Below are 15,000 nucleotides of genomic sequence, written 5' to 3'. Positions count from 1 at the left end.
GCTGGGGACTATGGGAAGGCTGGGGACTATGGGACTATGGGAAGGCTGGGGGACTATGGGAAGGCTGGGGGACTATGGGAAGGCTGGGGGACTATGGGAAGGCTGGGTTGACCTGTAATTAAGACAGACATGAACAACCTGAAGTGTCCTGTAAAAAGAGGACCCTTTGTCAGCTGTATGACTGACATATTGATGGAAATAAAGACGTTTAAATAAAGCCCAATGTGTTGAACCAAATGGATCTGAGCTCCTGTTTAAACACTCAACTTAAAACCTTAAAACCTTCAACCTTAAAACAACCAACTCTGAGAGACTCAGTGATAATGTAATTACGGGGAACTCTCATTTCATTTCATCAGTGAAAGAAAACACGGCTTTGATTACACGTCAGGGAGACAGCGGCGTGACGTCGCCCTCTTAATGAATCTGGACTTCCTGTGGGTGGGACTCAGCCAAGTTGATTCAGCTGAACACAACAAACCACTGGAAGCAGGGCCGGAGAGAGCAGTGCCTCGGAGGGTAGATGGGTTGGTGACGGAAAGCTGACATGGCACCGAGGCACGCAGGATGTAGTGCTTTTCAGTCAGACAGTCGGGTAGGCAGACAGGGAGGCAGGTCAGCCAGCCAGCCAATCAGTCAGCCAGCCAGCCAGTCAATCAGTCAGCCAGCCAGCCAGTCAATCAGTCAGTCAGCCAGCCAGCCAGTCAATCAGTCAGCCAGCCAGCCAGTCCTTACCGCGTCAGGCTAGAGCATTGGTTCAAACTTTTCTACTCATGCCCCTCTTCCATCATCCTCAGTTTTAACGGGAATTTCCTACATCATCCTGACAGTAGAGTTCTGGCCCAGTGGATCATCCTGTTCATGGCTAACCAAGGGCTGAATCACAGCAGTCACAGGCCTGGACCAGGACCAGGGGAGAGGATCTGGGGGCTGTTGGTGTACCACTCTGCCAGGGGCTGGGGAGAGGAGCTGTAGATATATCACTCTGCCAGGGGCTGGGGAGAGGAGCTGTAGGTATACCACTCTGCTAGGGGCTGGGGAGAGGAGCTGGGGGCTGTAGGTGTACCACTCTGCCAGGGGCTGGGGAGAGGAGCTGGGAGCTGTAGGTGTACCACTCTGCCAGGGGCTGGGGAGAGGAGCTGTAGGTGTACCACTCTGCTAGGGGCTGGGGAGAGGAGCTGTAGGTGTACCACTCTGCTAGGGGCTGGGGAGAGGAGCTGTAGGTGAACCACTCTGCTAGGGGCTGGGGATAGGAGCTGTAGGTGTACCACTCTGCTAGGGGCTGGGGAGAGGAGCTGTAGGTATACCACTCTGCCAGGGGCTGGGGAGAGGAGCTGTAGGTGTACCACTCTGCTAGGGGCTGGGGAGAGGAGCTGTAGGTGTACCACTCTGCTAGGGGCTGGGGAGAGGAGCTGTAGGTATACCACTCTGCTAGGGGCTGGGGAGAGGAGCTGGGGGCTGTAGGTGTACCACTCTGCCAGGGGCTGGGGAGAGGAGCTGTAGGTGTACCACTCTGCTAGGGGCTGGGGAGAGGAGCTGTAGGTATACCACTCTGCTAGGGGCAGGGAGAGGAGCTGGAGGAGCTCTGCCAGGGGCTGTAGGTGTACCACTCTGCTAGGGGCTGGGGAGAGGAGCTGTAGGTATACCACTCTGCTAGGGGCAGGGGAGAGGAGCTGGGGGCTGTAGGTGTACCACTCTGCCAGGGGCTGGGAGAGGAGCTGGGGGCTGTAGGTGTACCACTCTGCCAGGGGCTGGGGAGAGGAGCTGGGGGCTGTAGGTGTACCACTCTGCCAGGGGCTGGGGAGAGGAGCTGGGGGCTGTAGGTGTACCACTCTGCTAGGGGCTGGGGAGAGGAGCTGTAGGTGTACCGCTCTGCCAGGGGCTGGGGAGAGGAGCTGTAGGTGTACCATTCTGCTAGGGGCTGGGGAGAGGAGCTGGGGGCTGTAGGTGAACCACTCTGCCAGGGGCTGGGGAGAGGAGCTGTAGGTGTACCACTCTGCCAGGGGCTGGGGAGAGGAGCTGTAGGTGTACCACTCTGCCAGGGGCTGGGGAGAGGAGCTGTAGGTGTACCACTCTGCCAGGGGCTGGGGAGAGGAGCTGGGGGCTGTAGGTGTACCACTCTGCCAGGGGCTGGGGAGAGGAGCTGTAGGTGAACCACTCTGCTAGGGGCTGGGGAGAGGAGCTGTAGGTGTACCACTCTGCCAGGGGCTGGGGAGAGGAGCTGTAGGTGTACCACTCTGCCAGGGGCTGGGGGAGAGGAGCTGTAGGTGTACCACTCTGCCAGGGGCTGGGGAGAGGAGCTGTAGGTGTACCACTCTGCCAGGGGCTGGGGAGAGGAGCTGTAGGTGTACCACTCTCCCAGGGGCAGGGAGAGGAGCTGTAGGTGTACCACTCTGCTAGGGGCTGGGGAGAGGAGCTGTAGGTGTACCACTCTGCTAGGGGCAGGGGAGAGGAGCTGTAGGTGTCCCACTCTGCTAGGGGCTGGGGAGAGGAGCTGTAGGTGTACCACTCTGCCAGGGGCTGGGGAGAGGAGCTGGGGGCTGTAGGTGTACCACTCTGCTAGGGGCAGGGGAGAGGAGCTGTAGGTGTACCACTCTACCAGGGGCAGGGGAGAGGAGCTGTAGGTGTGAACCACTCTCCCAGGGGCAGGGGAGAGGAGCTGTAGGTGTACCACTCTGCCAGGGGCAGGGAGAGGAGCTGTAGGTGTACCACTCTACCAGGGGCAGGGGAGAGGAGCTGTAGGTGTACCACTCTGCTAGGGGCTGGGGAGAGGAGCTGTAGGTGAACCACTCTGCCAGGGGCTGGGGAGGAGCTGCTGTAGGTGAACCACACTGCCAGGGGCTGGGGAGAGGAGCTGTAGGTGTACCACTCTACCAGGGGCTGGGGAGAGGAGCTGTAGGTGAACCACTCTGCCAGGGGCTGGGGAGAGGAGCTGTAGGTGAACCACTCTGCTAGGGGCTGGGGAGAGGAGCTGGGGGCTGTAGGTGAACCACTCTGCCAGGGGCTGGGGAGAGGAGCTGTAGGTGTACCACTCTGCTAGGGGCTGGGGAGAGGAGCTGGGGGCTGTAGGTGAACCACTCTGCTAGGGGCTGGGGAGAGGAGCTGGGGGCTGTAGGTGAACCACTCTGCCAGGGGCTGGGGAGAGGAGCTGTAGGTGAACCACTCTGCTAGGGGCTGGGGAGAGGAGCTGGGGCTGTAGGTGAACCACTCTGCCAGGGGCTGGGGAGAGGAGCTGTAGGTGTACCACTCTACCAGGGGCTGGGGAGAGGAGCTGTAGGTGAACCACTCTGCCAGGGGCTGGGGAGAGGAGCTGTAGGTGTACCACTCTGCCAGGGGCAGGGGAGAGGAGCTGTAGGTGAACCACTCTGCCAGGGGCTGGGGAGAGGAGCTGTAGGTATACCACTCTGCCAGGGGCTGGGGAGAGGAGCTGTAGGTGAACCACTCTGCCAGGGGCTGGGGAGAGGAGCTGTAGGTGAACCACTCTGCCAGGGGCTGGGGAGAGGAGCTGTAGGTGTACCACTCTGCCAGGGGCTGGGGAGAGGAGCTGTAGGTGAACCACTCTGCCAGGGGCTGGGGAGAGAGGAGCTGTAGGTGAACCACTCTGCCAGGGGCTGGGGAGAGGAGCTGTAGGTATACCACTCTGCCAGGGGCTGGGGAGAGGAGCTGTAGGTGAACCACTCTGCTAGGGGCAGGGGAGAGGAGCTGTAGGTATACCACTCTGCCAGGGGCTGGGGAGAGGAGCTGTAGGTGAACCACTCTGCTAGGGGCAGGGGAGAGGAGCTGTAGGTATACCACTCTGCTAGGGGCAGGGGAGAGGAGCTGTAGGTATACCACTCTGCCAGGGGCTGGGGAGAGGAGCTGTAGGTATACCACTCTGCTAGGGGCAGGGGAGAGGAGCTGTAGGTGTACCACTCTGCCAGGGGCTGGGGAGAGGAGCTGTAGGTGAACCACTCTGCCAGGGGCTGGGGAGAGGAGCTGTAGGTGAACCACTCTGCCAGGGGCTGGGGAGAGGAGCTGTAGGTGTACCACTCTGCCAGGGGCTGGGGAGAGGAGCTGTGGTGAACCACTCTGCCAGGGGCTGGGGAGAGGAGCTGTAGGTGTACCACTCTGCTAGGGGCTGGGGAGAGGAGCTGTAGGTGTACCACTCTGCCAGGGGCTGGGGAGAGGAGCTGTAGGTGAACCACTCTGCTAGGGGCTGGGGAGAGGAGCTGTAGGTGAACCACTCTGCCAGGGGCTGGGGAGAGGAGCTGTAGGTGAACCACTCTGCCAGGGGCTGGGGAGAGGAGCTGTAGGTGAACCACTCTGCCAGGGGCTGGGGAGAGGAGCTGTAGGTGAACCACTCTGCCAGGGGCTGGGGAGAGGAGCTGTAGGTGAACCACTCTGCCAGGGGCTGGGGAGGAGCTGTATCACGCTCTAATGTGGCTCCCCTGACCTATGAACCTGTATGGTCGTGTCTGTTTCCCTGAGCTGGCCTGCTCCCCTCTGCGACAGCCAGGGAAGCTGATGTCAACAGACAAGAATGTACTCGCTCTCTCTCTCAAAACAATAACCAGCGTGAGGTCACAGCACAGGAATCCCACAGGCTTAGGCGGTGAAAATTATGTCATGTTTTAATTCAATCTTTCAACTCTCTTCCTGCGAATTGGCAGTTGAGAAATGAGAAATCCACTGTTCTGGCTTTTCCTGGTCGTTGTTTTCTTTTTTGTACTTCCTGTGAGAGTCTGAGGTGTCAGGTCTAAACACCAAGACCTTCTACTGGTCGTTGTTTTGTACTTCCTGTGAGAGTCTGAGGTGTCAGGTCTAAACACCAAGACCTTCTACTGGTCGTTGTTTTGGACTTCCTGTGAGAGTCTGAGGTGTCAGGTCTAAACACCAAGACCTTCTACTGGTCGTTGTTTTGTACTTCCTGTTAGAGTCTGAGGTGTCACGTCTAAACACCAAGACCTTCTACTGGTCGTTGTTTTGGACTTCCTGTGAGAGTCTGAGGTGTCACGTCTAAACACCAAGACCTTCTACTGGTCGTTGTTTTGTACTTCCTGTGAGAGTCTGAGGTGTCAGGTCTAAACACCAAGACCTTCTACTGGTCGTTGTTTTGGACTTCCTGTGAGAGTCTGAGGTGTCAGGTCTAAACACCAAGACCTTCTACTGGTCGTTGTTTTGTACTTCCTGTGAGAGTCTGAGGTGTAAGGTCTAAACACCAAGACCTTCTACTGGTCGTTGTTTTGTACTTCCTGTTAGAGTCTGAGGTGTCAGGTCTAAACACCAAGACCCTTCTACTGGTCACAACTTATTAAACTTCAGGGTCTATTATCAGCAGGGGACTCTCCAGATGTTCCTGGTTTTAATAGAACTACATACATGGAACTAGAAAGTATTGAATTGAGGGACGTGTGTGTTGTCATTTGTGTAAATCCTGGTGCTTCTCTCCTCGTGTTTTACCAGCCATCCAATCCTGGTGCTTCTCTCCTCGTGTTTTACCAGCCATCCAATCCTGGTGCTTCTGTCCTCGTGTTTTACCAGCCATCCAATCCTGGTGCTTCTCTCCTCGTGTTTTACCAGCCATCCAATCCTGGTGCTTCTGTCCTCGTGTTTTACCAGCCATCCAATCCTGCTGCTTCTCTCCTCGTGTTTTACCAGCCATCCAATCCTGGTGCTTCTCTCCTCATGTTTTACCAGCCATCCAATCCTGGTGCTTCTCTCCTCGTGTTTTACCAGCCATCCAATCCTGGTGCTTCTGTCCTCGTGTTTTACCAGCCATCCAATCCTGGTGCTTCTCTCCTCGTGTTTTACCAGCCATCCAATCCTGGTGCTTCTGTCCTCGTGTTTTACCAGCCATCCAATCCTGCTGCTTCTCTCCTCGTGTTTTACCAGCCATCCAATCCTGGTGCTTCTCTCCTCGTGTTTTACCAGCCATCCAATCCTGGTGCTTCTCTCCTCGTGTTTTACCAGCCATCCAATCCTGGTGCTTCTCTCCTCGTGTTTTACCAGCCATCCAATCCTGGTGCTTCTCTCCTCGTGTTTTACCAGCCATCCCATCCTGGTGCTTCTCTCCTCGTGTTTTACCAGCCATCCAATCCTGGTGCTTCTCTCCTCGTGTTTTACCAGCCATCCAATCCTGGTGCTTCTCTCCTCGTGTTTTACCAGCCATCCAATCCTGGTGCTTCTCTCCTCGTGTTTTACCAGCCATCCAATCCTGGTGCTTCTCTCCTCGTGTTTTACCAGCCATCCAATCCTGGTGCTTCTCTCCTCGTGTTTTACCAGCCATCCAATCCTGGTGCTTCTCTCCTCGTGTTTTACCAGCCATCCAATCCTGGTGCTTCTCTCCTCGTGTTTTACCAGCCATCCAATCCTGGTGCTTCTCTCCTCGTGTTTTACCAGCCATCCAATCCTGGTGCTTCTCTCCTCGTGTTTTACCAGCCATCCAATCCTGGTGCTTCTCTCCTCGTGTTTTACCAGCCATCCAATCCTGGTGCTTCTCTCCTCGTGTTTTACCAGCCATCCAATCCTGGTGCTTCTCTCCTCGTGTTTTACCAGCCATCCAATCTTGATGCTTCACAGTCACACACACAGTCACACTGATTCACACACACAGTCACACACACAGTCACACACACACAGTCACACACACACAGTCACACACACAGTCACACACACAGTCACACACACACACACACACTCTCACACACACACACACACACACACACTCTCACACACACACACTCACACACACACACACACACACACACACAGTCACACACACACAGTCACACACACACAGTCACACACACAGTCACACACACAGTCACACACACACAGTCACACACACACACAGTCACACACTAAGAGACTCTTTCCAGTTCATTAGTAAGAAAAATTAAAAACATTTTTTTTCATAAAAAACGATGAATTAATATTCTTTATTTATATATAATATATATCTCTTTGAAAATGTTCTGAAGAGAAACACAGGCAATTAAAAGTCACAGACGATTAACATGTCCTGAGTGGATACACACTGAATCCATTACACACACACACACACACACACACACACACACACACACACACACACACACACACACACACACACACACACACACACACACACACACACACACACACAGGGAAACACACACACACACACACACACACAGGGAAACACACACACACACAGGGAAACACACACACACACACAGAGAAACACACACACACACACAGAGAAACACACACACACACAGGGAAACACACACACACACAGAGAAACACACACACACACAGGGGAAAAAACACACACAGGGAAACAGACAGAGTGTCACAAGGGGAACATGTGATGTCACGTCTGTCTGATGTAGGGATCGTACTGCACAGAACAAACCCTTCTGTCACAACGTCAGCACGGAGGACCCACAATAAACACAACAAAATGTCACAACGTCAGCATGGAGGACCCACAATAAACACAACAAAATGTCACAACGTCAGCACGGAGGACCCACAATAAACACAACAATATGTCACAACGTCAGCACGGAGGACCCACAATAAACACAACAATACGTAGAGTGTCCACAGTGGAACACACAGTGGAACACACACAGTGGAACACACACAGTGGAACACACACAGTGGAACACACACAGTGGAACACACAGTGGAACACACACAGTGGAACACACAGTGGAACACACACAGTGGAACACACAGTGGAACACACACAGTGGAACACACAGTGGAACACACACAGTGGAACACACACGGTGGAACACACACGGTGGAACACACAGTGGAACACACAGTGGAACACACAGTGGAACACACACGGTGGAACACACAGTGGAACACACAGTGGAACACACAGTGGAACACACACAGTGGAACACACGGTGGAACACACGGTGGAACACACGGTGGAACACACACAGTGGAACACACAGTGGAACACACGGTGGAACACACGGTGGAACACACAGTGGAACACACAGTGGAACACACACAGTGGAACACACGGTGGAACACACAGTGGAACACACGGTGGAACACACACAGTGGAACACACGGTGGAACACACAGTGGAACACACGGTGGAACACACACAGTGGAACACACAGTGGAACACACACAGTGGAACACACACAGTGGAACACACAGTGGAACACACACAGTGGAACACACACAGTGGAACACACGGTGGAACACACACAGTGGAACACACAGTGGAACACACACAGACAGTGGAACACACACAGTGGAACACACACAGTGGAACGCACAGTGGAACACACAGTGGAACACACAGTGGAACACACAGTGGAACACACACAGTGGAACACACAGTGGAACACACACAGTGGAACACACACAGTGGAACACACACATCAGAACAAGTCTATAGGTACACTTCAACTATGACAGACAAAATGAGAAAAAAAATCCAGAAAATCATATTGTAGGATTTTTAATGAATTTATTTGCAAATTATGGTGGAAAATAAGTATTTGGTCACCTACAAACAAGCAAGATGTCTGGCTCTCACAGACCTGTAACTTCTTCTTTGAGGCTCCTCTGTCCTCCACTCGTTACCTGTATTACTGGCACCTGTTTGAACTTGTTATCATTTTGTCTGTCATAGTTGAAGTGTACCTATTATGAAAATTACAGGCCTCTCTCATATTTTTAAGTGGGAGAACTTGCACAATTGGTGGCTGACTAAATACTTCCTTGCCCCACTGTAACATTGGAATCAGTTATAGAATCCACGTCCCTCTACGGTTGTGAGGTCTGGGGTTCACCTACCAAGAATTCACTAAATGGGACAAATTGAGACTGCATGCAGAATAGTGACGGGGCCTGGCCCGGTCGTAGTGACGGAGCCCGGCCCGGTCGTAGTGACGGAGCCCGGCCCGGTCGTAGTGATGGAGCCTGACATGACCTCTCCCTCCTCCCCCCTCTCCCTCCCTTCCTCTCCCCTCCTCCTCTCCCTCCTCCCCCTGTAATAAAGGGCAGTATCCACCAGACTAACCTGGTGTAGTGATGACCTCTCCATGTCTGCTCACCTCCTCCTTCCCCCTTCTCCTCCTCCTCCTCCCCTCCCCCTGTAATAAAAGGGCAGTATCCACCAGACTAACCTGGCGTAATGATGACCTCTCCCTCCCCTCCTCCCCCTCCTCCTCCCCCTCCCTGTAATAGAGGGCAGTATCCACCAGACTAACCTGGCGTAGTGATGACCTCTCCCTCCCCTCCTCCCCCTCCTCCTCCCCTCCTCCCCCTGTAATAGAGGGCAGTATCCACCAGACTAACCTGGTGTAGTGATGACCTCTCCCTCCCCTCCTCCCCCTCCTCCTCCCCTCCTCCCCCTGTAATAGAGGGCAGTATCCACCAGACTAACCTGGCGTAGTGATGACCTCTCCATGTCCGCTCCCTCCTCCGCCTCTCCGTCCTTCCCTCCTCCTATCTCTCCATAGTAGAGGCTGAGGACCAGCTCCATGATCCTGATGAACATGGGCAGCTGCTGGTCTGTGATGGACAGCTTCAGGGACTCCACCATCGTCTGGATCTGACAGGAGGAAGAGGAGGCAGAGGAAACAGTTAACAAAGAGAGACGTCCAGACCAGGGCTCTCCAACCCTGTTCCTGTAGAGAGACGTGAAGACCGGGGCTCTCCAACCCTGTTCCTGTAGAGAGATGTGAAGACCAGGGCTCTCCAACCCTGTTCCTGTAGAGAGACGTGAAGACCAGGGCTCTCCAACCCTGTTCCTGTAGAGAGACGTGAAGACCAGGGCTCTCCAACCCTGTTCCTGTAGAGAGACGTGAAGACCTGGGCTCTCCAACCCTGTTCCTGTAGAGAGACGTCCAGACCGGGGCTCTCCAACCCTGTTCCTGTAGAGAGACGTGAAGACCAGGGCTCTCCAACCCTGTTCCTGTAGAGAGACATGAAGACCAGGGCTCTCCAACCCTGTTCCTGTAGAGAGACGTCCAGACCAGGGCTCTCCAACCCTGTTCCTGTAGAGAGACGTGAAGACCAGGGCTCTCCAACCCTGTTCCTGTAGAGAGATGTGAAGACCAGGGCTCTCCAACCCTGTTCCTGTAGAGAGACGTGAAGACCAGGGCTCTCCAACCCTGTTCCTGTAGAGAGACGTGAAGACCGGGGCTCTCCATCCCTGTTCCTGTAGAGAGACGTGAAGACCAGGGCTCTCCAACCCTGTTCCTGTAGAGAGACGTGAAGACCGGGGCTCTCCATCCCTGTTCCTGTAGAGAGACGTGAAGACCAGGGCTCTCCAACCCTGTTCCTGTAGAGAGACGTGAAGACCTGGGCTCTCCAACCCTGTTCCTGTAGAGAGACGTGAAGACCGGGGCTCTCCATCCCTGTTCCTGTAGAGAGACGTGAAGACCAGGGCTCTCCAACCCTGTTCCTGTAGAGAGACGTGAAGACCGGGGCTCTCCAACCCTGTTCCTGTAGAGAGACGTGAAGACCGGGGCTCTCCAACCCTGTTCCTGTAGAGAGACGTGAAGACCAGGGCTCTCCAACCCTGTTCCTGTAGAGAGACGTGAAGACCGGGGCTCTCCAACCCTGTTCCTGTAGAGAGAGACGTGAAGACCAGGGCTCTCCATCCCTGTTCCTGTAGAGAGAGACGTGAAGACCGGGGCTCTCCAACCCTGTTCCTGTAGAGAGACGTCCAGACCAGGGCTCTCCAACCCTGTTCCTGTAGAGAGACGTCCAGACCAGGGCTCTCCAACCCTGTTCCTGTAGAGAGACGTCCAGACCAGGGCTCACCAACCCTATTCCTGTAGAGAGACGTCCAGACCGGGGCTCTCCAACCCTGTTCCTGTAGAGAGACGTCCAGACCGGGGCTCTCCAACCCTGTTCCTGTAGAGAGACGTCCAGACCAGGGCTCTCCAACCCTGTTCCTGTAGAGAGACGTGAAGACCTGGGCTCTCCAACCCTGTTCCTGTAGAGAGAGACGTGAAGACCAGGGCTCTCCAACCCTGTTCCTGTAGAGAGACGTGAAGACCAGGGCTCTCCAACCCTGTTCCTGTAGAGAGATGTGAAGACCAGGGCTCTCCAACCCTGTTCCTGTAGAGAGACATGAAGACCAGGGCTCTCCAACCCTGTTCCTGTAGAGAGACGTGAAGACCAGGGCTCTCCAACCCTGTTCCTGTAGAGAGACGTGAAGACCGGGGCTCTCCAACCCTGTTCCTGTAGAGAGACGTGAAGACCGGGGCTCTACCCCTGTTCCTGTAGAGAGACGTGAAGACCAGGGCTCTCCAACCCTGTTCCTGTAGAGAGACGTCCAGACCAGGGCTCTCCAACCCTGTTCCTGTAGAGAGACGTCCAGACCAGGGCTCTCCAACCCTGTTCCTGTAGAGAGAAGTCCAGACCGGGGCTCTCCAACCCTGTTCCTGTAGAGAGACGTGAAGACCGGGGCTCTCCAACCCTGTTCCTGTAGAGAGACATGAAGACCAGGGCTCTCCAACCCTGTTCCTGTAGAGAGACGTGAAGACCGGGGCTCTCCAACCCTGTTCCTGTAGAGAGACGTCCAGACCAGGTCTGTGTGTCTCAGACAGACAGACAGACAGACAGACAGACAGACAGACAGACAGACAGACAGACAGACAGTAGGTCTGTGCGTCTCAGACAGACAGTAGGTCTGTGCGTCTCAGACAGTCAGTAGGTCTGTGCGTCTCAGACAGACAGACAGACAGACAGACAGACAGACAGACAGACAGACAGACAGACAGACAGACAGACAGACAGACAGTAGGTCTGTGCGTCTCAGACAGACAGACAGACAGACAGACAGACAGACAGACAGACCAGACAGACAGACAGACAGACAGACAGACAGACCAGACAGACCAGACAGACAGACAGACAGACAGACAGACAGACAGACAGACAGACAGACGGTCGGTGCGTCTCACCTTGATGACAGCAGGGATCTTAGAGTTGATGTTCTGGTAGGTGAAGTGGAGTCGGGTCCTGAAGGAACACTTGTAGAGGAGAGGATCCTGGTAGAACTGGATCTTTCCACTGCCGTTCCTCTTATCCAGACACACCGTACAGTCACTGAAGTTGATCACTTTACGAAGCACCAGGTCAGGAGCTGGGGGGGGGACAGGGGGGACAAGACACTTAGTCAACATATAAATCACATTTATTTAATGAGGCAAGTCAGTTAAGAACAAATTCTTATTTGTAATGACGGCCTACTCCGGGCAAAATCCGGAAGATGCTGGGTCGATTGGTGGGAGTCCTAAACACGGCCGGTTGTGATACAGACAGGATTTGAACCAGGGTGTCTGTAGTGACGCCTCTTGCACTGAGATGCGCCACTCGGGAGACCAATACACATGCTTGTGTTCCCAGCTCCAACAGTACAGTAATATCTAACTAAATGCTTGTGTTCCTAGCTCCAACAGTACAGTAATATCTAACTAAATGCTTGTGTTCCTAGCTCCAACAGTACAGTAATATCTAACTAAATGCTTGTGTTCCTAGCTCCAACAGTACAGTAATATCTAACTAAATGCTTGTGTTCCTAGCTCCAACAGTACAGTAGTATCTAACTAAATGCTTGTGTTCCTAGCTCCAACAGTACACTAGTATCTAACTAAATGCTTGTTTTCCTAGCTCCAACAATGCAGTAATATCTAACTAAATGCTTGTGTTCCTAGCTCCAACAGTACAGTAGTATCTAACCAAATGCTTGTGTTCCTAGCTCCAACAGTGCAGTAATAGCTAACTAAATGCTTGTGTTCCTAGCTCCAACAGTACAGTAGTATCTAACTAAATGCTTGTGTTCCTAGCTCCAACAGTAATATCTAACTAAATGCTTGTGTTCCCAGCTCCAACAGTAATATCTAACTAAATGCTTGTGTTCCCAGCTCCAACAGTAATATCTAACTAAATGCTTGTGTTTCTAGCTCCAACAGTAATATCTAACTAAATGCTTGTGTTCCTAGCTCCAACAGTAATATCTAACTAAATGCTTGTGTTCCCAGCTCCAACAGTACAGTAATATCTAACTAAATGCTTGTGTTCCCAGCTCCAACAGTACAGTAATATCTAACTAAATGCTTGTGTTTCTAGCTCCAACAGTACAGTAATATCTAACTAAATGCTTGTGTTCCTAGCTCCAACAGTAATATCTAACTAAATGCTTGTGTTTCTAGCTCCAACAGTACAGTAATATCTAACTAAATGCTTGTGTTTCTAGCTCCAACAGTAGTATCTAACTAAATGCTTGTGTTCCCAGCTCCAACAGTACAGTAATATCTAACTAAATGCTTGTGTTCCCAGCTCCAACAGTACAGTAATATCTAACTAAATGCTTGTGTTTCTAGCTCCAACAGTACAGTAATATCTAACTAAATGCTTGTGTTCCTAGCTCCAACAGTAATATCTAACTAAATGCTTGTGTTTCTAGCTCCAACAGTGCAGTAATATCTAACTAAATGCTTGTGTTTCTAGCTCCAACAGTACAGTAATATCTAACTAAATGCTTGTGTTTCTAGCTTCAACAGTAATATCTAACTAAATGCTTGTGTTCCTAGCTCCAACAGTAATATCTAACTAAATGCTTGTGTTCCCAGCTCCAACAGTGCAGTAGTATCTAACTAAATGCTTGTGTTCCTAGCTCCAACAGTGCAGTAATATCTAACTAAATGCTTGTGTTTCTAGCTCCAACAGTACAGTAATATCTAACTAAATGCTTGTGTTCCTAGCTCCAACAGTGCAGTAGTATCTAACTAAATGCTTGTGTTCCTAGCTCCAACAGTAGTATCTAACTAAATGCTTGTGTTCCTAGCTCCAACAGTACAGTAATATCTAACTAAATGCTTGTGTTTCTAGCTCCAACAGTACAGTAATATCTAACTAAATGCTTGTGTTCCTAGCTCCAACAGTAATATCTAACTAAATGCTTGTGTTCCTAGCTCCAACAGTGCAGTAATATCTAACTAAATGCTTGTGTTCCTAGCTCCAACAGTAATATCTAACTAAATGCTTGTGTTCCTAGCTCCAACAGTAGTATCTAACTAAATGCTTGTGTTCCTAGCTCCAACAGTAATATCTAACTAAATGCTTGTGTTCCCAGCTCCAACAGTACAGTAGTATCTAACTAAATGCTTGTGTTCCTAGCTCCAACAGTGCAGTAATATCTAACTAAATGCTTGTGTTTCTAGCTCCAACAGTACAGTAATATCTAACTAAATGCTTGTGTTCCTAGCTCCAACAGTACAGTAATATCTAACTAAATGGTTGTGTTCCTAGCTCCAACAGTGATATCTAACTAAATGCTTGTGTTCCTAGCTCCAACAGTGATATCTAACTAAATGCTTGTGTTTCTAGCTCCAACAGTGCAGTAGTATCTAACTAAATGCTTGTGTTCCTAGCTCCAACAGTGCAGTAGTATCTAACTAAATGCTTGTGTTCCTAGCTCCAACAGTAGTATCTAACTAAATGCTTGTGTTCCTAGCTCCAACAGTGCAGTAATATCTAACTAAATGCTTGTGTTCCTAGCTCCAACAGTAATATCTAACTAAATGCTTGTCTTCCTAGCTCCAACAGTAGTATCTAACTAAATGCTTGTGTTCCTAGCTCCAACAGTGCAGTAGTATCTAACTAAATGCTTGTGTTCCTAGCTCCAACAGTGCAGTAGTATCTAACTAAATGCTTGTGTTCCTAGCTCCAACAGTACAGTAGTATCTAACTAAATGCTTGTGTTCCTAGCTCCAACAGTGATATCTAACTAAATGCTTGTTCCCAGCTCCAACAGTGCAGTAGTATCTAACTAAATGCTTGTGTTCCCAGCTCCAACAGTGATATCTAACTAAATGCTTGTGGTCCTAGCTCCAACAGTGATATCTAACTAAATGCTTGTGTTTCTAGCTCCAACAGTGCAGTAGTATCTAACTAAATGCTTGTGTTCCTAGCTCCAACAGTGCAGTAGTATCTAACTAAATGCATGTGTTCCTAGCTCCAACAGTAGTATCTAACTAAATG

At 51.6% G+C, this 15,000-nt stretch overlaps 1 pseudogene; it reads right to left on the bottom strand.

Moving 5' to 3' along the window:
* LOC112242224 overlaps positions 1-15,000 on the bottom strand; it is an 81,938-nt pseudogene that overhangs the window by 43,175 nt on the left and 23,763 nt on the right.

This window comes from Oncorhynchus tshawytscha, unplaced genomic scaffold, assembly GCF_018296145.1.
Source record: "Oncorhynchus tshawytscha isolate Ot180627B unplaced genomic scaffold, Otsh_v2.0 Un_contig_10214_pilon_pilon, whole genome shotgun sequence".
Taxonomy (NCBI): Eukaryota; Metazoa; Chordata; class Actinopteri; order Salmoniformes; family Salmonidae; genus Oncorhynchus; species Oncorhynchus tshawytscha.
This window is presented reverse-complemented; position numbering and strand designations above follow the sequence as displayed.